The sequence below is a fragment of the Neophocaena asiaeorientalis genome, unplaced genomic scaffold (genome assembly GCF_003031525.2).
Source record: "Neophocaena asiaeorientalis asiaeorientalis breed wild unplaced genomic scaffold, Neophocaena_asiaeorientalis_V1.1 scaffold197, whole genome shotgun sequence".
Lineage (NCBI taxonomy): Eukaryota > Metazoa > Chordata > Mammalia > Artiodactyla > Phocoenidae > Neophocaena > Neophocaena asiaeorientalis.
The window spans coordinates 718334-745796 of record NW_020174703.1 but is presented as its reverse complement, the minus strand read 5'-3'; the positions used below and the strand labels follow the sequence as shown (position 1 = coordinate 745796).

Below are 27463 nucleotides of genomic sequence, written 5' to 3'. Positions count from 1 at the left end.
CTCTTCAGGAGAACAATAGAAATATATATACCATCACTTTGTGCATGTGTGTGTGTGTGTGTGTGCGCACGCGTGCATGTGACTATGGTGTATGACCCAAAATAATAATATTCACAATAATTTAGTAGAAGGCCTGAAATAAATGTGGGATAGGTGAGTTAAGGTGTTAATAAAAACATGAAGTATTTCTCAGGGCACTCTAACTGTCCTTCTTTGGACCTTGATATCCACTGCTATCCATGTATCACCACGAAAGCACTGGCAAATGTAAGAAGCTCTGATAATTATTTTGCAGAGTAATGTAAAGGTCTGTATGGCTCTGAATGCTTTGAATATATCAGCATGGCAACGTAGCATCTACTTGGTAGATGTAGAAAGGATGTAGATAAATAAGAGCATTATACATTTTCCATGTTAAAGAAACTCAAAGCACAGTATAGATGACAACCAAATTTATAGACAGAGATCTCAAGCTAAGTAGTGTCATTTGTACAAGTAGTTTTTAAAAACTGGTGATCTCTGAGACAGTATTCATAGCACAGTGATACCTGGATTAACACAAATCTCCCTGAATCAAAGGTTCAAGTATGGACATGCTTGGGATAACTGTTGTTGTCCTTAGCACAAGGTCAACAGAAGTAACAAATGAGGCAAATAAGACAGTGATGATTTTTTCAAGCAGATCAGTATGGATCTGGGTGACACAAAGGCACATTCTTGGGTGCTAAAGAAGGGCCCAGTCACCAAGGAGTTAGGGAGCTGGGGGAAGGTGGGTGCTGCTGGGTTTGATCTTGTTTTGCTTCTGTAGGGAGCAAAATTTGCCACTTCAAAATGTGTATATGTGGTATGAGGATCATTTGGGACTAGGTATTTTTGAGAAACGGAAGATCCAGAAAATTGTTCTTTTTACCTCCCCTTTAACTGCCTAAAAGAATTTATACAGGGAGGCTGTACCAGGAAGAGAGCTATTACCAAAATTAACTTCTTTTTACATCAGAAAGACTTCTCTACATGGTATGGCAAACATTTGTTTAGCAAACCTTTGCTCTTCCCATCTCCCCTTGAGTGAAGTGTCTTCCTCTCATTTGAAGCCCCAGCTCCCCATGTCCTTCTCCTTAGCTTAGAATAGCATAGAGGTGTCAATTGCTTGACTGGTTTTGGGTCTCACATTCTTATGGGGGCCACGAATGTATGTAATTAATTTTTATCCTGCTAATCTGTCTTATGTTAATTTGATTATTAGAACAGCCAAAGAGGGGACTTCCCTGGTGTCCAGGGATAAAGAATCCTCCTTTCAATGCAAGGGATATGGGTTTGATCCCTGGTCAGGGAGCTAAGATCCCACATGCCACGGGTCAACTAAGCCCACGCAGCACAACTACTGAGCTCGCACCCCTGGAGCCCATGTGCCACAACTAGAGAGAGAAAACCTACACTCCACAACTAGAGAGAAACTCATGCACCGCAACAAAGAGCCCACGCCACAACAAGAGATCCCACATGCCACAACTAAGACCCAACACAGCCAAAGAAAAAGATAAAGAAAATAGAACAGCCAAAGAAACTAGAAGGGTAGGGGGAAATTATTCCTCCTCTACACTTCCAAGAGAAACTGGACCATCTAACATCTAAGGATTGGGAATACATAAGCAGAAAAGGAGAAATGCACAAGGACAAAAATTCCTTCCCAAGATAAGTACAGGAAGGGATCTATCTGCTGAAAATTTCCCAGTTCTTCCTATATTACCTAGGAGCAGGACTAGTAGTAGAGAGGTATTTAGCAAGAAATGACTGAAAGTCAATGTGGCAAATGCTGTACTGCAGGTGTATAGAAAACTGTTACGGTGGTAAAAGAGAGAATCCGTTCTTTGAGAAGAGAGGATTTTAGTGAAGGTTCCAGAAAAGAGATTATGTTAGAGTAGATGATAAATCATCAGTTGAAGTTTGGGCAGAATGACAGGGTAGAAACTTCAGATGGTGAAAAAAGCATATGCAAAGACAAGCAGGGTATTTAGGAATGATAAGGAAGTCAGCAATGAGTAGGACAGGGTGTATTATGGGGACAGCTTAGGATACAGTTTTGAAATGTATGATAGGGTTAAATACTGAAGTATTTTGTAAGCCAATCTATAGAGTTTGGACTTGGAACTAATGTTAAGCAGAAGTGTGACATGTTGAAATTTTTATTTTAAAAGGTAAGTTGGAAAACAATATAAATCATGATGGTGAGATTTTGGATAACCAATGAAACTACTGAATAAATACTGAGGAGTCATCCAAGAGACCATAATAATCTAACTTGTATTGGAAGTATAGAAAGAAAAAAATTGATTGAAGAGAAAGTGAGGAGGTGGAGATCCTGGGTGGACAGATTAGGTATAGAGTGTCAGGGAGAGAGAAGAGACAAGTAGGACATTAAGATTTCTCTGCTTGAAGGACAACGTAGATAATGATGCTTTTGACCAAGGCAGAAAATACAGCTCAAATGTCAATTGTTTCAATAGCCTTCCATGTGATAGCAACAGATCCTCAGCTTCCTCCTCAAAGTTTTTTCTTGTTTTTTTGTTTTTTTAATGTTCCCAAAGCCAGTAAGTCAGCTAGAGTCATTACAAACCACCACCCATGTTCTTTCTCTCTTGCTTGGGCTCCCACTCAGCCACATCTGCTACCTGCAAAGTAACTTGGAACAACTTCCTCATCTGCCACGAGAAAGTGCCTTGTCAATGACCATATCAAAGATACTCTGTCTGAATTACTCTAAGGTTTCCATGTTTACAATCTACAGAATGGCACTGAGTTCCATGCCAAGTCAGAACATTGGGCAAAAGTGGGCTCACCCACTAGAATTTCTCCTCCATTAGAATGTATGCTCTATCAGTGAAGAGATTTTTATGTTTCATTTACTGTAGTATCTTCTGTATCTATAATAGTGCCTGGCACATAACAGGTGCTCAATATTTTTTAATTAAATTTTTATTTTAAGATAATTTTCGCCTCACATGCAGTTGTAAGAAATAATACAGAGAGATCCTGTGTACCCTTTAGCAATCTCCCCTAATGGTAACATCTTGAAAAACTATAGTGCAATATCACAACCAGTACATGGACATTAAAGCAATCACAACACAGAACATTTCCGTCACCGCCAAGATCCCCCATGCTGCCCTTTCATAGCATACCCACTTCCCTCCAAAGGGAAGTTGCTCCAAATATTGCTATCAAACGAGACCTATGGAAGCAACTGTAAAAGACTGGAGATAATCTAGAAGAATTCTATTCTCAGGTTGCTTCACAATTAATTTAACTTTTACTCCACTTTAAAGAAACTTAAATGTGACAAATTGAGGCTGTGATTTAAAGGGAAAAAAGACAAAAAGAAATTCTAATCAGTGCAAATAATTAGATACTGGTCCTAAATCAAAAGACTGACAAATCATTTTTGTGTACAGTATATTTATTTAGGTTAAAATAGAAAGCAAGGTGCTTATACTTTTTCAAGATTTTTATTCTGTATTTTAGAAAACTTTTTGATTACGCCACTACAGGTCCCAACCATCTTGAACAAAATGTCTTCTACCTAGGTCCAGCACTCTGGTTATGCCTTTCACTCTCAAAATGGGGCTCAAATTCAGTCTAAGGGAAATGGAGGGGGACAAATACCCTCTACCCTGTTTCATTTTCCTTCTATTCAGTCTTTCCTCTCATCCCAAGTTTTTTTTTTCTCCTCTTCCAATTACAAATAAAAAGCTCCATGAATATGACTTAAAATATTGATATGAAATGTTGAGGGGGAGGGAGAAGAAAGGTCACCACCTTTAAGCAGCAGCAAGCCACAAATGCTATCTAATTTAAAAAGAAAGAAATTAAAGCAAAAGGAAGTTTAAGGGAACAGGCAATCAGAAAATGGGTTAGAGATTGATGATGCTATGTTCCAAGGCTCATGTCTGTCCTCCACAGTTACAAACTTGGTCATGGGACTCTCCTGCTCAGTTCCCCACTGCCTAAAGACAATGTTAAAGTTGTTCACGTGGCTTACTGAGCTCTTCCATTTTCCGATCCGTGGACATTTCTCCAGTCTTTTACCTGCTGTTCCCTGCCATGTACCTCCCTCTCCAGAAACACCAGCTGACACTTTCCTATACCCGCACTAAGCTGCGTCTACGTTCAGAGTTCTGCTGGTGCCGTTCCCTACCCTGACTGCCTCCTCACACTCACCTTTGTCCCCTCACTTCCTGATTACAGCCTGCTTACTCTTTTAATTCTTACTCACTTCACACATTACTTCTTCCACAAAGCTTTCCTGGAAGCCTTTCCTGTCACCAGTTAACTTGAGTCCATTAATCAGTATTCCTTTTCTCCAAGCCACAGAAACCCAACTCAAAGAGCTTAGAAGAATAAAAACAATCTATGTCACTCAAAAACGAATTATAGGAAGAGCATCCCATGGGAAGAGATGTCCATTTTACTGTGAAAAATCTGCATTGTTACACTTAGTACATGGTATTATAAACTGTTTATGCGTCTATCTTCCTCAGTCTATTTGCCTGAAGTTATTCATCTTACGATTTCCCAATGTCAAAAACAATGCTCAGTGCAGTAGAAGTTAAACATATCCTTTTTTGTGTAAACTATTTTACACTGTGGTTGGAAATTCAGGAAAGTGGATGTCTAGAGAGAATATTCTATATATAGGAGATCTTGTTTATAAAGAACTTGGTGAATAGAGTTTTAGAACAAAAGAAAAATTGATGAAGATGGTCTTTAAGGATATATAATGATTCTAGGCTTACATTTGAAACTTGGGGGAAAACAGAGATGCCTTTCTATTGAGAGAAGAGGGAAGAAGGTAAAGTCAGTGATGATGCAAGTGAGATCGGAAGTCAGGAGATGAGTTGAGAGAGCTCGTACCTGGTAGTCTGTCTTTTCTCTCCAAAATAATAATCAATGTGTTTAGTTCATCTGCTTAGGAGGGAGAGGACAGTAATATCTGGAACTGAGGTAGGAGAATTGAAGAAAGTGGCAACTAGCTGAGAAAAATGGGAAGAGTTTCTTTCAAGGGACAAGGAGAAGTGAAGTTGAGGGATTATTTAACACCTGCTTTCCCACAGGCCCCATGCCTCACAATACAGCCAAAACAACACAGCCAGGAAATTCCATGGATGTTGATGCATCATTTTACCCACTGAGTTGACCCTTCCTAGAAAGAAATTCCTTCTATTTAACTCTATATTCATACCTATAATTTCACCTGTCTTTATCTCTTTTCCCTCTCCTATAAATATGCTCAAGTCTTACTCATCCTAAAAAAGAGATGTGTTACTTACAGTCCATTTACTCCCTCATCCATTGCTCTCTGGCTTTGGCTCCACTGCTACTGAAATAGCTTTTGCAAAGCTTTTAGGTCATTATCACCGAGTTACAAAGAACTATAGCCTTTTTTCCCCCTCACTCTTCCTTCTTTATGACATTTCTGAAAGCTTTTGAGCCCACTGACAATCCCCTGCTTTTGAAACATTCTCATCCTGTGGCTTTGGACATAGCAATCAGAAAACATACTAAACGAGGAGACTGTAGTGGTACAATGCAAAGATTGTGGCCTGAATCCAGGCTATGCAGTTTCCTCACTGAGTGGTGTTAGAGAAGTTATTGGCCTTTCCACACCTCAGTTTATGTAGCGGCAAAGAGATATAATACCCACTTAGTAGTATTGCCTTCATAACTCAATCCTTTAATATCTGAGAAATACTGAACACATAATGCCAGGTATGATCTTGGGTGCTTGGAATCCATTAGTGGGGGGGAAAAAATGGACAAAAATCCCCACATCACTGAACTGGTAAAGGGATAGGGACAATAAACTATAAATATAATAAATAAGTACATGGCGTAGTATGTTAGAGGGTCACAATGATACAGAAAAATATAAACCAGGGAAGGGGACTAGAAGAGTCACAGTAGTAGAACGGTTTGCAAATTTAAATAGGGAGAGTAGGGTCGATCTTATTGAGAAAATGACATTTGAGGAAAAAAAATGGAGGGGAGGGAATTAATCATGTAGAAATTTGAGTAAAGGGTGTTTCTGGCAGAAGAAACAGACTGCGTAAAGGTTAGTGTGTCTGGAGCCTTATGAAGGAAGAGGTGGACAGTAGGAGATGAGTTCAAAGAGGTAAGGAAGAGTGATGTGTGCTCTTGTGGGCCATTGTGAGGATTTCCACTTTTACTTTGAGTGAAATTGAAAGCCTATGGGGGATTTTGAGCACAGAAGTAACATCATCTCCAATCTGCTTTAACAGGACCACTCTGGCTGATGTGTAGAGAATAGACTACCTGGGGTAAGGACAAAAGCCAGAGACCAGGAAGCTACTGCAACAATCCTGGTGAAAGATGATTGTGGTACGTATCAGAAAGGTGGGGGCAAGTTGCGGTGAGAGTGGTGAGAAGTAGTTGGATTGCACACAGATTTTGAAGGAACAAATGAAAGTATTTTCTGATTGAGTTGGCTGTTAAGAGCAACAGAAAAAAAGTACATCATCCCAATGTTGGGTTGGCCTGAGCAGCTGGAAGGATGAACTTGCCATTTTCTGTGATGCAGAAGACTGGTAGAGGGAATGAACTTCACATCATAAAATTTGTACAGTGAAATATTCCCCTGTGTTTTGAATTTGCCTCTTTGATTCTAAGACTGGAAGTAACCATCCCCTTTCTTGTCACATAGCACTGCAGCATTCTTGAAGTAAATTCATACATAGAATTTCATTTGTTTTGATACTTATAACCATTTTTTAGAAAGAAAAAATGTTATTATTTCCCATGGAACAGATGAGATGACCAGGGCTGAGAAAAGCTATGAAATTAACTTAAAGCCCCAATATGGTTAGAATGGATTGTACACTACAACATTGGGTACTTTGTCTCTTTATCTGGGATACTTTACACTTGATCTTAGCCAAGAGGCCGAGAAGCGATTATCTGGGATACTTTAGACCCTATAATACTTCCCAAGAATCAGGGCAGTGCAAGATATCTTCAAGACCATGCAGTTCAAACCCTTCTACATGTTACCTGAAGAAACTAACTCAGAGAGTCCAAGTAACCTGTTCTGTGTTACTCCATTTTGGGTTTGAAATCTTTTTGAAACTCCCAAAAGACTTTAGATTGAGATCCCATTCTGGTATGTTGAATGACTAATGTATTATATTTTTCAATGAGCAAAATGCCCAGTGAGGTAAGGAGGAAAACCAGAAGAGAGCAACGTACTGAAAGCCAAATGAAAAAAGTGTATGAGGAAGGGAGCAATCTACTGCACCAAACGCTGCTATCTGAGTAAAAAGAATAAGTCCCGAGAATTGAATCGGCCATTGGTTTTAGCAGCATGACAATCATGGGGGACCTAGACAAGAGCAGTTTCAGAGTAGTGGTCGTGGGGGGAAAGTCTGACTGGAGAGGTTAAATGTGAAGAGACGAGAAAACTTGGAGGCAGCAAGGAGCTTATTACAAACTGGAGCAGAAAAATGGAGTCAAGAGCAAATATTTCTTCTTTTAAAGAATATTTATTTATTTATTTATGTGGCTATGTTGGGTCTTAGCTGCGGCACGCGGGCTCTTTTAGTTGCAGTACGTGGGCTCTTGGTTGTGGCATGCAGGATCTAGTTCCCTAGCCAAGGATCAAAACCGGGCCCCCTCCATTGGAAGCGCACAGTCTTAACCACTGGACGACCAGGGAAGTCTCAAGAGCAAATATTTCTTTTTCTCCTTTTCTTTTTTTAAGATGTGGGGAAAAGCAGGTTTGCATGTTATTGGGGGCAGCTCAGAAAAGAGAAAAGAATTAGCAATGTAGGAGACACTGGTAATAATCGCAGAGGTAATGCCCTTGAGTGGACAAGAGGGATGAACTCTAGTGCCCAAGGGGAGGGATTGACGTTAGAATGAGATGTGTGTAGTTCTTCCGTGTAAGAGGTGAGAAAATAAAGTACGCAGATACAAAGGCTGCTAGGCAGGTGGATGAGGGGAAGTGTGTGGAAGTTCCCTCCGAGTGCTTCTGAGTGTGCAGTGAGATAGGAAACAGATCCATATGCAGAAAGAGAAGGTGAGGAAGGAGGAGCTGGAACGTAGAGGTGAGAGAAGACATTGTAAAACAGTCATGTAAAAGACTGAGAGAATAAATGGACTAGACAAAGAGTGCGATAGTCAGGGTAAATTTAAAGACATACTGGATGTGCCTGGTCAGGACCATGGGAGCGTCCTCAGTCCAGGGTGGGTAGCCCAGCTAGTGCACCCAAGGTTCACTGTAACTATTATTATTGTGCTATTTGAAAGCACCCTCTCCCTTAATCGAGGTATTAGAGAACACTGAATTATCTACAGGAAAATTGCTTGACATATTTTAGGCAGAAATTTAAGAGTTTCCTCTTTAATGTCCAATTACTTGGCATTTCCATAATCCTTTATATTTGCAAATTGTTCCACAGTCCTGCTCATTATGTATGCTTCACCATCCCTGACTTACACATAGAATAAAATCAGGTTAAGTAAATCAGAGGAGGCACAATACTTTGTGCCGTCAGTACTTGGCAGCAGGGAACAGATAAGAATTACCTATCCTGGATTCTACAGTTTACAGCAACATTTCATCAAAGTATATTTGAGGAATATATATTTGTGGACCATTCATCCCAACAGGTGCTCCATGAGTCAAGAGTTCTAAGGTCATAAAAGAGTGGGAACTGTACATGGTATATCCCACTCTAAAACTGTCACAATATGCATTAGCATCTTTGAGAAGCTTGGTGTTAAAGAGATCTGCTTAACTTATTTTTAACCTAGCATTTCTGAGGGTTATTTGACCACAGAATTCATTTTTTAAACACAGCCTATTTTATAGGTGTATGTAGCAGTCATTGATAGGGTCCATTCCCATATCCACTCATCCCTTCTTCCTTGATAGAAATTCCAGTTTTATCTGGGCACACTGCTGCGTAGCCAATAGGTTTATTTCCTAGCTCCCCTTGCTGTGGGTCCTGGCCTTATAACTAAGTTCTGATCAATGAGATGTAAGTGGAAATGTTATGTGTGACAACCTAGAAATAGCCTTAAAGGCAAGAAGCACTCCTTTCTTTGTGCCACACCTCTAAATAGCCTTAAAGGCAAGAAGCACTCCTTTCTTTGTGCCACACCTCTTCCTCCTTTCAGCAGGCCAGAATGTAGATTGATGGCTACAGCCTTAGCAGTTGAAACAGCAGGAGACTCAGTCAAGACCAGAAAGCTGCAAGACAGCAGGAATCTGGCTTCTTGACCATTGTGGAACCACCACAGTGGCTGCACTCTGCCTTACCTCCAGACTCTGTTAAGTGAGAGAGAAATAATCTTCAATCTCATATACAGCACAGAGATTTTAGGGGTTTTTTTCTATTACGCAAAGCTAAATCAAACCCTGACATCATGCCTCTTCCCCCACCCAGGTATATCTTAAGAGTCCAAACACATGGACTCTTCATTGATGTCTGGTATTTACATTTCATTCCAAATATTTTCAAACGAAAGGCATCAGGAAACTGTAAAGAGCAATGGCTTTTGTCAAAAAATAAACATTCATATCCCAACTCTGCTTCTTGACCTTAGACAAGAACTCTAAAATCTCTGCTCCTGTTTCCCTGAAGGCGTAGTAGAGGTAGTATATTCTGTGCTTCACATAGTTGTTATAATGGTTAATGAAATATACACCTCTCAAAAAATAATCCGAAGAATTATGTAGCATACTACACAAAAGATCTTACTGTTATTGTTATTCCAGCATACCAGAGGTAGTTCTGGTCCCAAACCTACTGATGTGTGGGTGTGTGTACGGGAGCTCTCTCACATCATTTCTGTAGGTGTCACTTCTCTGTGGACAGGTAGAATCAGATGGGCTCCTTGGTCCCATTCCGATGTAAATTCTCAGTGCAGATGGCATTCTTAGAATCTTAAGGCTATGATGGGGCCTTTGGGGGACTTGTTAAGTCTATGTCTCTATATTAAGGTGAGCTCACACCTAAACTATCCTGGAATTACAAATTTATTAGTTTATAAATACCTTGAGAGAATAAATTCTAAATCCTCACCTTCAAGAGCATATCTGAGGTTTAACATCCCTCACTATTAGAAAATTGCTCCTCAGAATTAAATTTAAATTCCTTTCTCTAATTTAAGTCTCAGGCTCTCTTGTGCATACTTTAACCATCTACAAAAAGTTGTTACAATTTGTCCAGCATTCACCCTTTATGTATTTGAAGACAGTTCCTAAGATGATCTTCATGGGAATATTGAGTCTAAAACTCACACTTGCCATGGCAACTATTGTTTCTATATATAAAAAAAAAAAAAATCATGCAAGATAACCAACTCACTGATGAGGACTTTCATGAACATAACAGAAGTACTTTACTTCTAAAGTTATGGATATTTAGAAATCTATTTATAAAGAAAAGAGACTGGGTAACAAATTTGCAAATCAAGACATGCTCTAAAGTTAAAATTATCATTTCTAACCTAAACAGCAGAAAAAAATCAGACTATTAGTTAAAATAGGTACATATATTATTCAAATTTTATAGCTAACTTTTTAAGCTTAAAAGAAAAACATATCTAATTGATATTTATTTATTCTTGTCACTATATAACCAGAAAAGTACAAACTGGTTTTGTATGGCATCATTCACAGAAATAGTGTTCTAACATCCCTTACAAAATTAAAATAATGTATAATATTAATTTTGTGTGTTTTCAGTTTCTAGGACATGTCTGACATATATTACTGAATATATTCAGTCTCAATTTGCTATTTTTTTTGTAAATCCTGATGAAGGGTGTTAGCATTGCACTCGACAAAATCCATCAAATGACTGATTTTCTTAAACCAATATGAAATTAGCCTAGTAAAATGGAGTTAGTTAAATACATTAATTAAATGTCTATGTTTGCTTATCAGCCCTGATCCTTATGCACTGTTTAACTGCATAACTCTACAGAACTGATAGTCTCAATTTATCTCTATTGACAAAATTACCTTTATGAGATCAGAAATGCAAGGAAAGTAGTCAAGTTATAAGTGGGGAATAGGGAGACAAAAGAAGACAGTGCCAGCAAAAATCAATTTTCATATGTAAGGATATTGTGGAAATGAAAGTGAATTTTTTCATTGTTAGAAAAATGAGTTTACAAATAAAGAAAGAAAGAAGGCTAGGATGAAATCTGTGGTGGTGGATTGGAATCAGAGATATACGTATCAGTTTTAACATAGATAAGTAGATATAGAAACAAATACAGAAATGTCTATATGAAGACCATAGTTTAAATATGTATATTTCACAGCTCTGGCCACTGAGAGACCCTAGTAGCAATATTGTTCCAGTAGTAATGAGAACACCTAGTTCCCAGATCTTAGTTTCTAAATACTGTCCTCCATTAAAAGGAACCAGGGTTCCTGGAGGAATGGTGGACTCCAGGGCTGAGGCAGGGAAAATACCAGATAATCCTGGATTATACTGTGGTGGCATAAAGAAAGAAAATGCTGGAAGACAATGGGAGCAAACTGAAGAACAGCTTAGAGAATTTCAATGGCCAAATCTAGGTCAACCTGAACAATGAAATAAATGATATATTGGATTATAATCCATAGTCCATAGTGATATAAATAAATAAATAAGTGAATACATAAATGAGTGAGAAGGGACAGCTTTTGTTACAGTCAAATTCTAATTAATAAATGTGGAAGTAATTATGAAAATAGAAAATCACCATTAGGCAAACACTACAGTAATAATTACATCAGGCAAGAGTCACAGATGGATGCTAAAATTAGTAGATAAAAATATGATAAGAAACAAGATATTTGCATAGTTTCAAAATATCTCCTTGGGCTTCCCTGGTGGCACAGTGGTTGAGAGTCCGCCTGCCAATGCAAGGGACACGGGTTCATGTCCCAGTCCGGGAAGATCCCACATGCTGCGGAGCAGCTGGGCCTGTGAGCCATGGCCGCAGAGCCTGCGCGTCCGGAGCCTGTGCTCCACAATGGGAGAGGCCACAACAGTGAGAGGCCCGTGTGCCACAAAAAAAAAATTTTTTTAATCTCCTCACAAGGTACTTATTAATTACAAATGAAAATATAACCTTATAGTGGAGAAACCTACAGACATCACCTTAACCAAGTGATAAAAGTTAAAACTGCATAATAAGACATCATGAGTTAAGACATGTCTTAGTCCTGTACCTCCTGATATGATACACTGAGACGGTTACAACATTACTTCTGTGGTATTCTTGCTAAAAAATGAATAAATTAAACTTAATCGCTAGGAAATACCAGCTAAACCCAAACTGAGTGACATTCTACAAAATAGCTGGTCCATGCTCTCCAAAATGTCAAGGTCATGAAAGACAAACAAAGAGGCATTATAATAGAATTGAGAAGGCTAACACAATATATAACAACTAAAGGCAAAGTGGGATTCTGCATAGAACCTTGAACTAGAAAAGCAGCATTAGTGGTACAACTGGCAAAATTCAAAGTTTCTAGATTAATTAATAACATCACCGCATAAGTGTTCACTACTTGATGTCATTAATTTTATTGTGATTATACAAGGTGTTAACATTACGAGAAGTTGGGTTAATGGCATATAAGAGCTCTCTGCACTATTTTTGCAACTTTCAGTAAGTGTAAGATGATTTCAAATTAAAAGCTAATTTATAATAAATCCATCTTCATCCCTATCTCATGAGCTTCAGTTGACAATACTTTAGTATTATACATTTTGCTGTGGATAAACCATTCTAATCTTAGTGGCATAAAGCAACAATATTTATTATTATGCATCATGGTTCTGGGGATTTAATTTGAAATTACCTTTTACTTACAAAAAGTTGCAAAAATAGCAAAGACAGCTTTTATATACCATTCACTGAACATCTCCTAATGCTGATATCTTATGTAACCATGGTACAATTAATAACCTCAAAAAATAAATATTGATACAATAATACTATTATTATGTCTCAGGCTTCTGGGGATGATTGGACTAGACTAGGTGGTTCTCACACTCAGTCTTTCATGTGGCTAAGGTCAAACAGTTATAGGAGCTAAAGGCATCTGAAGGCTTCAATCACCATTCCTCCTACATTTTAGAAAACACTAATCTACCTGAACTTTCTTCAACATGAGCATTCTTGATTATGTCTGTTCTTTGCTATAATCATTGTTCTCTCTCTAACAGTTACACTCTTTTCATGGGTTTTTAAAACATTCTTCACATGAAATATTTGCTTTTTCCTTATTACTAATAATTAAATCAGAAAACTACACCAAAAACATTAAATAAAATTGAATTTAATTCATGATTTTTAAAAGTTATTCATGATTTTTAAAAAACCTTAGCATACTTAATAAAAAGGCATTTATCTAACAACAACAACAACAAAACCCTGTAACAAACATAATAATTACAAAACTTTTGATACATTAAAGCCAGGTACAATGCAACTTGTTAACTGTCTAAAAATCTTAATCAGTGTAATAAAATTAAATAAAGAAAATAATAACTAAAAGAGAGAGACCATTTTTTTTTCTTGGATACAACATAACTGTCAGCATACAAAAAGGAAATAGCATTAACAGGTATACCCTTAGAAATAATAAGTTCAATCAATTTTCTGGATGTCGGCATAACATATAGAATCAACAGCATTTCATAATTCAGTAATAACAAAATAGATTTTTAAAAATGTTAAACAATCTCATGAAAAACTATAAAGTCTCTAGGACTAAATGTAACAAAAATAGAAAGGATAACCATAAAAATATTATAATATATTGCTATAGGCTTTTTAAAAGACCTAAATAAATGGAAAGATACACGATATTGATAGATAAAGACACTCACTCTTATAATTATGTCACTTATTCTCCAACTGAGCTTTAAATTAAATGCAATATCATTAAAAATCAGCCAATACCTTGAAAGATGCAATCTGCCAAAGCACAGAAGTAGAAGTAGACAATCAGAATAGGCCTATTACTATTAAAGAAATTTGAGTTGATAAATAATAACCTTTAAATCAGAACGCATCCAGACTAAATGGGTTCACTGGTGAATTCTATGAAATATTTAAGGAAGGAATTGGTGTAATTTGTCTACAATCTTTTTCAGAAGATAAAAGCAGAGGCAATATTTCTCAACTCATTCTATGAGGCAAGCATTATCCTAATAGCAAAACTAGACAAAGACGTTACAGGAAAAGAGACTATTTATCAATATCTCTCATGAACACAGGTGTAAAGTCCTCAACAAAATATTAACAAATCAAGTGCAACAATGCATAAAAAGAATTATACATTATACCCAAGCGGGATTTATCTGAGGTATGCACGGTTGGTTCAACATTTGAAAGTCTATTCATGTATATCATCACATCAACAGGCTAAAGAAGAGAAATCACACAATTATATCAACAGATGCAGAAAAAGCATTTAACAACTTCTAACACCCATTCATGATTTTTTAAAAAATTCTCAGCAAACTAGGAATAGTGGGGAACTTCCTTGACTTGACAAAAAACATCTACAAAAAAACCTGCAACTAACATCACACTTAACGATGAGAAACTCAAACTTTTCCAGCTAAGATCAGGAACAAGGCAAGAATGTCCCTTCTCACCACTGCCTTTACCATCACACTGGAAATCCTAGCTAATGTGATAAGGCAGTAAAAGAAAATAAAAGGTATACATATTGAGAATGAAGAAATAAAACTGTCCTTACTCACAGATGACATGATGGTCTACGTAGAAAACCTGAAAGAACTGAACAAAAAATTTCCAGAACTAATAAGTGTTTATAGCAAGTTTTCAGGATACAAGGTTAATGTGCAAAAGTCAATCCCTTTCCTATATACTAGCAATGAACAAGTGGAGTTTGAAATCAAAAACACATTATCATTTACATTAGCACCCTCCCCCACAAAAAAGAAATACTTAGGTATGAATCTTATAAAAAATGTGTACAAAATCTTTGAGGAAAACTACAAAACTCCGATGAAAGCTATCAATGGAGCGCTAAATAAATGGAGAGATATCCCATGTTTATTGACAGGAAGACTCAATATTTTCAAGATGTCAGTTCTTCCTAGCTTGATCTATAGATTTAACACACTCCAAATCAAAATCTCAACAAGCTATTTTATGAATATCAACAAAACAATTCTAAAGTTTATATGGAGTAGCAAAAGACCCAGAATAGCCAACTCATTATTGAAAAAAGAGGAACAAAGTTGGAGGATTTACACTACTGGACATCAAGACTTACTATAAAGCTACAGTAATCAAGACACTGTGGTATAGCTGAAAGCATAAACAAATAGATCAATGGAAGAGAATAGAGAGCCCAGAAATAGACGAAAATAAATACAGTCAACTGATCTTTGATAAAGAAGCAGAGGAAGTACAACAGAACAAAGACAGTCTTTTCAACATACAGTGTTGAAACAACTGGACATTTACATGCCAAAAAAAAAAAAAAAGAAAGAAACTAGGGACAGACCTTACATCCTTCACAAATATTAGCTCAACTAGATATTATACACTTTAATCATGAAAAATGTTATATATTAGGGAGGTCTTCTACATAAGTAGGTAGATTTATTTTTAATTCCTATGTTTGATATTCTTTGACCGTAACCTATATAACAGACACATTTTTGCAATGAGAAAATAGAGAACATGGCAGAGAGCAAGTTACTAAGTACTTAATGAGATTATGGGCAGTTAATTTTCCCAACAACCCATTTCTTGAGGTTTGTATTACAATCCCAAAACATGCTGGGTGCATCACAAAATTTATAAGAAGTCCTTATATTCAAAACAATGGAGCACTGATAGCATGCTGTCTTATATTGTTGGTTATTTTACAGCTTCCATCGAAAGAGGATAAAAAAAACACTGATGTTTTAAGTACTTGAGTTCTTCCCATTCACAACAACTCTGAGTGATGAACTAAGGAGTTATACTCAGGATCCCCATAACCTCTGCCTAAGGCTGCCTTTTGGCTTAGTTACATTCCTTGAGGATAAAGACTATGGTTGTTGCATTTGCTTTCTTTTCTTAAACTTAGTGGAGTGCCTTATCTATAGTAGGAGCTCAATAAATATTATAGCAACAACGTATCCACATTTTACAGACGTGAAAGCCAAGGTTTAGAGAGGTGGAGGAGCAGCAGGTACCAGACTGCCTGAGTGGTTAAGGTGTTGGACTTAAGATCCAATGAATTACATCCTCTTGGGTTCGAACCCCACTTCTGGTACAAGTCAACCCGCTTTTCCAAATAGAGAGGTGGAGAAGCTTGTGCAAGGTGGAAAGGCAAATCCCAAGCTTGGTGACTTCAGCAGTTCCCTTGCCATCTCCCTTATTAAGATATGGAGGGCCCCTAAGACCCCATTCTCCTGTTAGGCAGCTTCCTATGAATACTATAGATTTTTCATACTCCTCAAATGACGGTGGGTCAAAGAGAGTGAGACCTAATTATTAGGATAATGTGGTAAAATACCATTTACTGATAGTGATAGCATCTTGCTCAAAGAAACTAGTGATGAAATTTCTACTATCTTACTTCTCAAAGCTGCTAAAAAGCATAATTCTCTGTTTCTTCATGATTAAAATCCCTTGAGATCCATTTTTGTAATCTAAGAACAAAAATAAACATTGTTCCCTACCATGTGCACTTTGAAGAATTTGCTCTTCAGGAGGATTATATAACAGACACCTTTCAGATGGTTCTGTGTCAATTAAGAGAAAGCAACTTAATTGTGATTATGGATGTTTAAACCAGGTGTGATTTCCTGGCTGTGTTTAGCCACATCTCCTGCAGACCCTTTCCATATAGCACCACTGAGTTCAGTCTGGTCTAGGTAGATTGGCATACATTTCAGCTTACTGTGGCACAGCAAGCTTCCAATAGAATCTTGTCAGTGCAGTTTCACACAATGGGTGGGCCTGTGTGCTCTGCATATTAGGAAAGGCTCTTGTTTGCCAGTGCAACAGGTTTTTTATTCTGAATTCATTTAAAGCATCAAATGAGGTTACAATGGTAAATATCACAGGAAAAAGTTAACAGTGACAGTCACGGTTCCTCAGAATATCTTGGCTTTGTCCACCAAACCATTTAAGGAGGAAACTTGCTATACTGTGCTCTATTTCTGCTGCTTGCTCTCATGATAGCAATTTAGATTAGTAAGGATCTGATTATTAATGTGAAAATTTTTAGTGTTTTTTACTGCTTATAAATTAAGTATATAGGGGAGGTGGCATTAACTCTCATTTCTTACTTTACATATTTTATAGTTTGAATTTCCAAACAGCATGTGCTACCTTAGTAATTTTATACATTCATGAAAGAATTTTTTAAATGAACATCATTTCAATTAAGTAAACACAAGCCTCACCTGCTTACTGTTTTTAAAATTCAGACAATACCAACAGATACAAAATAGAAACAAATTCCACTATCTAGAGATGTCAGTTGAGAACATTAATATGTACATATTTATTTAAATTGTGAAAATACTTTTAACTTGGCTAATATTGTTTTGTTGTATATTTCTTTTAATAATACATAATGATCATCTTTCCATATAACTTTATGAATGCCGCAACATTATTTTTAATGGCCACAAAATATTTAATGATGGACATGCATTAAATATTTTAAACTAATTCCCTAATAATATACAGTTAGTTTGCTTCCAATTCCTCAATATTATAAACAATGCTACATGAACATTTATTTACTTCTCTGATTAATTCCTTAGGATAAGGAGTTTGAAGAAGATGTAGATTTTAAGTCTCTTACTACATATTGCCAGAGCATAATTCCAAATGTTGAACCAGTATGTTTTCCTACCCACAATATAGTCAAGTTGCCATTCATTTAAAATGGTTCTCTGGTTTCCCCATAAAAACAAAAGAAAAAATTTTTTTAATTTTAATTAAGAAAAATAGAAGCTAGAAAACGCAAGAGTACTGACACCAGCAGCAACCTTGTTCAAATTCTTTTCCTTGGGAGGAAAGAAGGGACTAACTACCATTTGCTGAGTACCTGTAATGGATCAGTCACTATGCAAAGTGCTTAGCCAAAGGCTTTTCATTCAATCTGCAATAACAATCTTAGGAAATAGGGGTAGTATATCATCTCCACATCACAGAAAAAGCCATGTTTCATAAAAGTTGAGTATCTTGACCAAGGTTACTTAGATAATAAGTTTTGACCTTGAAATGTGCAGGCCAATTTGTTTGACATCATTTTTTTTTTTCACTCAGGTTTGAGGTTCTCCGCCAGATTTCCACATGTTAGTGACACATGACCTTGTTAGGTTCCCTATAATGCAAGGTACTCCTAGTCTCAGGTCTGGAAGAAATACCTGTTTCAAAATTTACATCTTTCACAGGGAAACACATGAAGCAATCAGGAAAGAAATGAGGATATAGTTTTGTAACATTTTCACATAACTTTCAACTCAGAGGCCATTCATACTCTGTAAAACTTCTCAAAGTTTCAGACATAAAACTTTTCAAATAGGCTTAGGGAAAAGATATTTTCAGGTACACATTCTGCCTTAAATTTAAAAAAAAAAAGAAAAACAACTTTAACTTACTAATGAGTATGTACCTTGAGAAATAAATGGCAGAGAAAAATAAAAGGCAAAATGAGAGCTTAGAAAGCAACGCTGTACATTGGGGAATATGCACGTAAGAACAATAATGACAATTTCTAACACATAACTCGCATCCCACACGCCCATATGAAAGACAAAATCTTAACAAATAGACTTAGCTGTCAGTTACAATATCTGTTCTCACACGTAGTGCTAATGAAACTGGAGCAGCAGGAGGAGAATGCACATATTTTTTGTTAGAAATAAATGGATGGTTTCATTTGTTCCAACTTTCTAGATTCCCTTTGTTGATCACACTTTCAGATTTTTTCATGTTGGAATTTAATCATAAAGTCATCATTTTTATTTTTAATTAATTTATTTTTTTTGCGGTACACAGGCGGGCCCCTCACTGTTGTGGCCTCTCCCATTGTGCAGCACAGGCTTCGGATGCGCAGGCTCAGCGGCCATGGCTCACAGACCCAGCCGCTCCGCGGCATGTGGGATCTTCCCGGACCGGGGCACGAACCCATGTCCCCTGCATTGGCAGGTGGACTCTCAACCACTGCACCACCAGGGAAGCCCAGTCATCATTTTTAAAAGAGAATTATCCCCTTATAATACTCAATGCTGTATCATGCTGAAGTGTACAACTATAGTTGTTTCCTATAAAAATGGTTACTCTTTAACTTGGCATTTGAATGAAGTAGGCAGAGCAACATAAAAATTTTGCAAGTTCTCCCCAGTCTTTTTACCCCCCGCAATAAGGCAGCTGACAAATTCCAAATCTTAAATCAGCTGATTATGAACCCCCTATCTTCCTTTATTTTAATAATATATTTATTATTTATTTCTTACATTTCCTCCAACATCACAACCTGCTCTTAAAATATATGCAATGCCCTTATTCTTATAGGAAATTCTTGAAATTCACAGAATGCTAATCTTTTTTTATATTTCACAAATTCAATTTACAAAATGGCAAAATTAAAGTCAGAAGAGAAAGAAACTAGAAAAATCCTAGCTGATTTACACTTGGGAGACAGAAAGGTTTTTTTCTCTTTCTGTTTGCACATATAAGACTAAAGAGAAAAATTTAAGAGCAGAAGTGATGCTGACATTCTCATCTCAAATGACAGATATTTGAAAAGCAAATCTTCATTCTTATTTATCTATGCTGTGGGAAATCAGTTTTAACCAGGCTCTGACAAAAGGCATCCTCCAGAATCCTGACACTGATATACACAGGGTGGTTATTTTCAATCTGAGACCAAGTTAAAAGTGTCCCCCTTCCTGTTCCTCCCCACCACACACAGAGGGTACCTTCTGTGCCTTTCTCACAGAAAACCTCTGAAATACCCCATGGCACTCATCCTATATTATTATCACAGCACTCATCTCAACTGAAGCACTTCCTGTATAAAATCAATTGTTTCAACCCCCTAAAAGAAATCTCCCCAAATAAACAAATACTTGAATAACATGGCACTATTTTTACTGAGGAGCAGGAGTTTTAGATTTAACATGTGCAGTATGCTGGTTAAAATGAATGACTTCACTACAGATACAAGACAATGGCATTCATTGTGTACTACTAAAGAAAAAAAGGTATGATTATACTATATCTGATGAATCCCAATTTAAAAAGCCACAGATAAACTCCGTTTAATGTAATTAGTATTGATTAGAAAGCACCCTTTAATTCTCTTAGATGTATTGGGAACATAGCCTCACCCAGCTCTCATGTCTGCAAAAGCAGTGTTTCAAAAAGTGAGAATTCTTCAATTAAAAGAACATATAAGAAGAAGGACACCTGTGCTCTCACTGGCAGACAGTGTTCATTAGAACCCTGAGAACTGAGGTCTCTTACCAACTCAATTTAAGCAACTTTTATTTACGTAACACTTAGAAAACCTATAAAGAAAATTCCATAAAGAAAGAATAGGTGGCCTTCAGGCTATTCCTAAATTACCCCAGCAGTAACACAACTCTTCATCTCTTCTGTGTAGGGAATCCACTTATTTTTCCACAGAGGGGTTCTACTTTCCCTCTCACTTTTATTGACAGCAGCATGGGTCTTCTCTTACTGAGATGCAGGCCTGGGGGCATTTTCAATTACAGCAGACAGAAAGTTTTCAACATTCTTTCCAATTCTTGATCCAAATGCCCTAAACCCTGGATAGGACAACACACAGATTGAAAGCTGGTGCTCATACACAATCTATATGTGCACCTTTGCTGCATTACGAAAATGTAGGATTGGAACGTTGAAAATCATGGAGAGGGTACACTTCAAATCATTTGGTTGCTTTCCAGACCATGGACATACTTACCTGTGAGCTAGACCTAACATTAACCTTCAGAATCACTATGCTGTACACCTGAAACTAATGCAATCTTGTAAGTCAACTATACTTCAAAAACATGCATTTTCAATCTTGCATGGGGCACAGGAGCAGAGGACAAGGCTCAGGGACGTGCTAATCCTGCAAGGGAAGGAGATCCAAGGTTTACCCCACTGTGAATAGTTGTCACCTCTTATAAGAACTATTTGAAATATTTAAAGTTTACAGTCAATGTTTTATATACTTTAGAAAAGATCATTTCAAAATATCTATACTGTATAAATATATATATACACATACGTATGTGTATGTGTATATATATATATATATATATATATATATATATATAAATGAGCAAATATAAAGAGCAAATACATAGGGCTTACATAGTACTAGGCACTGCTCTAAGTGCTTCACATATGAAACTCCCTTAATCCTCACAACCTTATAAAGTGGGTAGTACTGTTATCATACTATTGACAGACTGAACTGAGAGGTTAGGTAACTGACCCAAGGTCACACAGCTAGTAAACGAGTGGTAAAGCTTGGTCCACACCGAGGCATTCTGGCTTCAGAGTTCATGCTCTTAACCACCATATTATACAACCTCTTTCAGTTTTCAGAAAACAATTAAATTTTATTTTTCTTTTAAATCCACATACAGAGACATTAACTTATTTATTCTAAGTTACCCAATCCCTCCCTCCCTCCACCTCCAAGTTACCTGACAAGGTTTATCCTAATGGTACATACATTTAAATTTTTATTTTTTCAGAGCTGATTTTGAATATAGCATAAGGTTCTTTGAAATTCCCCAATAAATGCAAATAAAATTTTGAATCAATATTTGATATACTAGCAAGCTGTGCCAAAGCAATTTTTATCACTACAAAAGGCAAGTTTCAATGGCCCGATGATTCTTTTATTTGTTCCGTTATTTATTTATAACACCTAGAGCATATGATCTTTTGAGTTAATCTTACAGATGAAAAGTCTCATGAAGAGTGGAAAAGCGAACAGACGGCATAATTCCAGGAAAGGCCAGGAATCTTAGTACTTTTCTGCCTGGCAATTTAAAGTAAAATGCACATCAAAACTGAAGCAGGCTATCTGTTGTCTGGGTTAGAGTTTACAGGAAAAAGCATTAAGTATCACCAACAAGCATATCATCTCTGACTCCAGGGATGTTCCCACACCCTCTAATTGGTGCCATTCCCTACTAATCAATACATTACAAGCACCTAATAGGCACTCCTGCAAATTCTAGGGAAACAACTCACAGCAGAAAGCACTGTAGCCCTGAATGTTCATACTCGAGTGCAAATGTTAATTCATGCAGTACTTGCATTAAACTGGACTAATTATCTACTGAAGGAATCTATTAAAGGCATGCTGTCAATCCTACAGATTGGGTTCAGCAAAGTGAAACTGAATTGCTTGCCTTTTCAGCTAATTACAAAACTCTGTCTGACATGCTTTAAGAATGGTCCAAAAAAAGTACACATGGGCGCAGGGGGAAGGGAGGTGGGCAAGATGACACTCGGCGAGCGATTCTCCCCAGATCCCTCCAGCGACCGCTGAGCCACCGGGGCAGGGGGCGCTGCCTGCCCTGCCGCCCTTCCTCCTCTCCCCTGCCCCCAGAGACGCCCCCATTCCCTTCCTCCTTCTACCTCGGGTAGGAGTGGGTGGGAAGGGAGGGGCGGCCTAGTTCCGGTGGGCGGGCCTGGTTCCTGGGACACCATGTCGGACTCTTGAGGAGGAGAGCCAGGACCAGCAACTGAGAATCGTCGTGCTGGGGGGCGGCACCTCAGGGCAGACCTCCTTAGCTACGTGTTTTGCTCAAGGAACTTTTGGGAAACAGTACAAACTATAGGACTGGATTTCTTTTTGAGAAGAATAACGTTGCCAGGAAACTTGAATGTTACTCTTCAAGTTTGGGACATAGGAGAGCAGACAATGGGAGGCAAGCTGTTGGATAAATGTATATATGGAGCACAGGGAATCCCTCTTGGTATATGATATTACAAATTATCAAAGCTTTGAGAATTTAGAAGATTGGTATTCTGTGGTGAGGAATGTGAGGGAGGAATCAGAAACTCAGCCACTGGCTGCCTTGGTGGGCAATAAAATTGATTTGGAGCATATGCAAACGGTAAAACCTGAAAAACACTTAAGGTTTTGCCAGGAAAATGGTTTTAGTAGCCACTGTCTCAGGAAAGACAGGAGACTCTGTCTTCCTGTGTTTTCAGCAAGTTGCTGCTGAAATCCTGGGAATCAAGTTAAAACAAAGCAGAAATAGAACAGTCACAGAGGGTGGTGAAGGAAGATATTGTAAACTACAACCAGGAACCTATGTCAAGAACTGTTAACCCTCCTAGAAGCTCCATGTGTGCAGTTCAGTGAGCACATTTTTCTTCTGTATTGATGGTTCCGGCTGCCCTTCGCCTCTGTGTGGGCCCGAGGACCTCTAGGAATTTATCAGTGACCATCTCTGTAGTTCAGTTAACACTTTCCTCTCAGTTCGCTTCATCATTGCGTGCTGCCTCAGCCGTAGGCAGCTCCTTGAGCTGAAAATAACTCAACTTTGGGACAACACACCTTGAATTCAAAATGGAAAGCCCATTCTCTGGAATTAGACTGCTTCACTGAAAATGAATAATGTTGGTTCTCTTTATGTCCTCACTTCTTTTTTCCCTGATGTAAGTTTTTTTAAACAAATATGAAAACTATCCAAGTCTTGATCATCAGCCAGGATTTTGCCACAGCACAGTTTCATACTCTTATCTGAACTCATACCTGGCAAAGTACGCTTCAGAGTACAAACATTTAAACGAGTAATATATTTTATCTACACATACTTAAGAAGGCATTCTTTTGCTGTCTATTGTGAGTGAAAATATATAAGCTGTATCTAGCTAAAAATGCTTGAAATAAAGCTATAATAGAAATTTTTTTTCATTTTTTAAAAAAGAGCCTAAATTCTTTATATTTTAGCTGTAACTCACAAAGTAGTATTTGATATATTTTTATTATTATATCATGGTCATTATGTACTGTGTAATACTCAGGTTAGATTGGCTTTGTGAATTCTGATAAACGTTCAGCTGATGCTCCATGTGGACTTTCTCCTGCAAACTGTGTAAGAGTACTCCCAGAATGAGTTATGACTATTGTTGGATCATTGTGGACTGTACCTGAGGTTCAGATGTTTTTCTCTGGCAAAAAAATTTATTTAAATTACAAAAAAAAAAAGTACATATGACCAGCATACAGCTCCCCAACACACACTGAGTCTCTTTTTGTCAATCAAGAAAATACAGGACATGATGATATAGGAAGAGAAGCACAGCCTGAGGCCATGTGCATTTTCATTACATCTCTTATGGTCCCATAAAGAATGTGGCATGCCACAAATAACCAGATTTTTTAAAAATCTCAAACCTCATATAACTGGTTTTTCACTGCATAGTGTCAAATAATAAACAATAACTTTTAAGCACTTAGAGATATTCCTCAATGGTTATGTTTAATATTCTTATACATTTAAACAAAAAAAATCTGGCTATAGATTTCTTTTTTTCCTTTTGCCTCTTATACTAAGCTAGAAGTCAAGAGGAAAGTAGGATTCTTCCCTCTGTTTTCCCCACTTTCTCTAGCTTCACTGGGTCTCAAGTTTCTACAAACTCATCACACACTCAGATAATGATTCATAGACCTTACAAGGAGGACAGAGGAAGCAGTTTGCAATATAGCACCTAGACAAATTCCAAAATATTCTGTGGGGTGGAGCCAACTTGCTGTCAAAATCAGACATTCTTTTCTTCTACATGGAAATGTTCACTACTGGCAGATTTCCATATCTTTCTGACATACCCACACCTTAAGTTTTATACTATCCACACCTATATAAAAACTCAAGCTCAAAACAATAATCCTGAGCCATCAAATAGGCTGGTTTAGCACCAGCACAATATTATAGAAGGCATGTAGCATTTAAGGGGATTTTACAACTATTACTCTCAATAATGGATAACGGATTCATGATTAAGTTATTCAAAAATTCACTATGTAATGATTCATATCCTATTCCTCTTTCTCTCATGTCACATGTCTGTAAATATCAGCAAATCCCATTGGCTTTACCTTAAAAATCTATTCAGTCTATCTACTTGTTACCATCACTACTGCTACAGCCATGTTCAAGGTACAGTCATCTCAAGCCTATAGAACTGCAATAGCCTCAAAATTTGTACCTCTGCCCCTCTCTTAGTCTATATCCCTTTCACACAGAAGCCATAACATAAAAATAATATAATAATTAAGTAAAAATATAAAAATCATCTCAAAGAAATTGAAGATGACAAAAATTGAAAGATATACTGTGTTCTTGGATTGGAAGAATCAATACTGTTAAAATGACTATACTACCCAAGGCAATCTACAGATTCAATGCAATCCCTGTCAAATTATCAATGGCATTTGTCACAGAACTATAACAAAAAAAGTTTTAATTTCTATGGAAACACAAAAGACCCTGAATACCCTAAACAATCTTTAGAAAGAAGCACAGAGCTGGAGGAATCATGCTCCCTGACTTCAGACTATACTACAAAGCTACAGTAATGAAAACAGTATGGTACTGGCACAAAACAGACATATAGATCAATGGAACAGGATAGAAAGCCCAGAAATAAACCCATGCATTCATGGTCAATTAATCTACAACAAAGGAGGCAAGAATACACAATAGAGAAAAGAAAGTCTCTTCAATAAAAGGTGCTGGGAAAACTGGACAGCTACATGTAAAAGAATGAAATTAGAACATCCTCTAACACCATATACAAAAATAAATTCAAAATAAATTAAAGACCTAAATGGGATACCGGATACTAAAAAACTCCTAGAGCAAAACATAGGCAGAATACTGTTTTGGATCCATCTCCTAGAGTAATGGAAATAAAAACAAAAATAAATAAATGGAACCTAATTAAATTTAAAAGTTTTTGCACAGCAAAGGAGACCATAAACAAAAGAAAAAGACAACCTTCAGAATGGGAGAAAATATTTGCAAACGATGTGACCAACAAGGGGTTAATTTACAAAATATACAAACAGCTCATATAGCTTAACGTCAAAAAAAATACAACCCAATCAAAAAATGGGCAGAAGACCTAAATAAACACCTCTCTAAAGAAGACATACAGATGGCCAGCAGGCACATGAAAAGATGCTCAAAATTGCTAATTATTAGTGAAATGCAAATCAAAATTAGAATGAGGTATCAATTCACACCAGTCAGATTGGCCATCATTAAAAAGTCTACAAATAATAAATGCTGGAGAGGGTGTGAAGGAAAAGGAACTCTCCTACACTGTTGGTGGTAATGTATACTGGTAGAGTCACTATGGGGAACAGTATGGAGGTTCCTTAAAAAACTAAAAATAGCACTGCCATATGATCTAGCAATCTCAATCCTGGGCCTATATCCAGAGAAAATTCTAATTTGAAAAATACATGCACCCCAATGTTCATAGTGGTACTATTTACAACAGTCAAGACATGGAAGCAACCTAAATGTCCATCGACAAATGAATGGATAAAGAAGATATATACAATGGAATATTCCTCAGTTATAAAAAAAGAATAAAATAATGCCATTTGCAGCAACATGGATGGACCTAGAGATTATAACATTAAGTGAAGTAGAAAGACAAATACCATATGATATCGCTTATATGTGGAATCTTAAAAAATGATACAAATGAAGTTATTTATAAAACAGAAACAGACTCACAGACACAGAAAACAAACTTATGGTTACCAAAGGGGATGGGGGGGAGTGGATAAATTAGGAGTTTGGGATTAAGAGATACACAATACTATACATAAAATAAGTAAACAACAAGGACCTACTGTATAGCACAGGAAACTATACTCAATATCTTGTAATAACCTACAATGGAAAAGAGTCTGAAAAAGAATATATATGTGAGTATAACTGAATCACTTTGCTGTACACTTGAAACTAATACAACATTGTAAATTATACTTTAAAAAGGAAAGAAAAAATACAAAAACATAAAATATATATATGTGTATATATATATATATAAATCATCTAAAAGTGAAATAAATATCAGAAAATGGCAAATACTCTATAATTCCACTTAGATGAGGTTCTAAAGTAATCAAACTCATAGAAAAAGAAAGTAGAATAGTGGTTTACACGGGCTGATAGGAAAGGAAAATGGGGAGTTTTTGTTCATTCCATGGGTATACAATTTCAGTTTTGCAAGAAATGTGTTGCACAGCAATGTGAATATAGTTGATACTACTGAAGTTACTAATTACACATTTAGAAGTGGTAAAAAAAAAATTAAAATAAAAAAATCATGGTGGAAATTTCTCTACTCAAAAATTATCCCATGACTTCAAATGTACTCT

At 36.9% G+C, this 27463-nt stretch overlaps 1 pseudogene; it reads left to right on the top strand.

Annotated features, from left to right (window-relative positions):
• LOC112409242 (ras-related protein Rab-28 pseudogene) overlaps positions 1-23422 on the top strand; it is a 28232-nt pseudogene extending 4810 nt beyond the window's left edge.
• The last annotated feature ends 4041 nt before the right edge of the window (positions 23423-27463 follow it).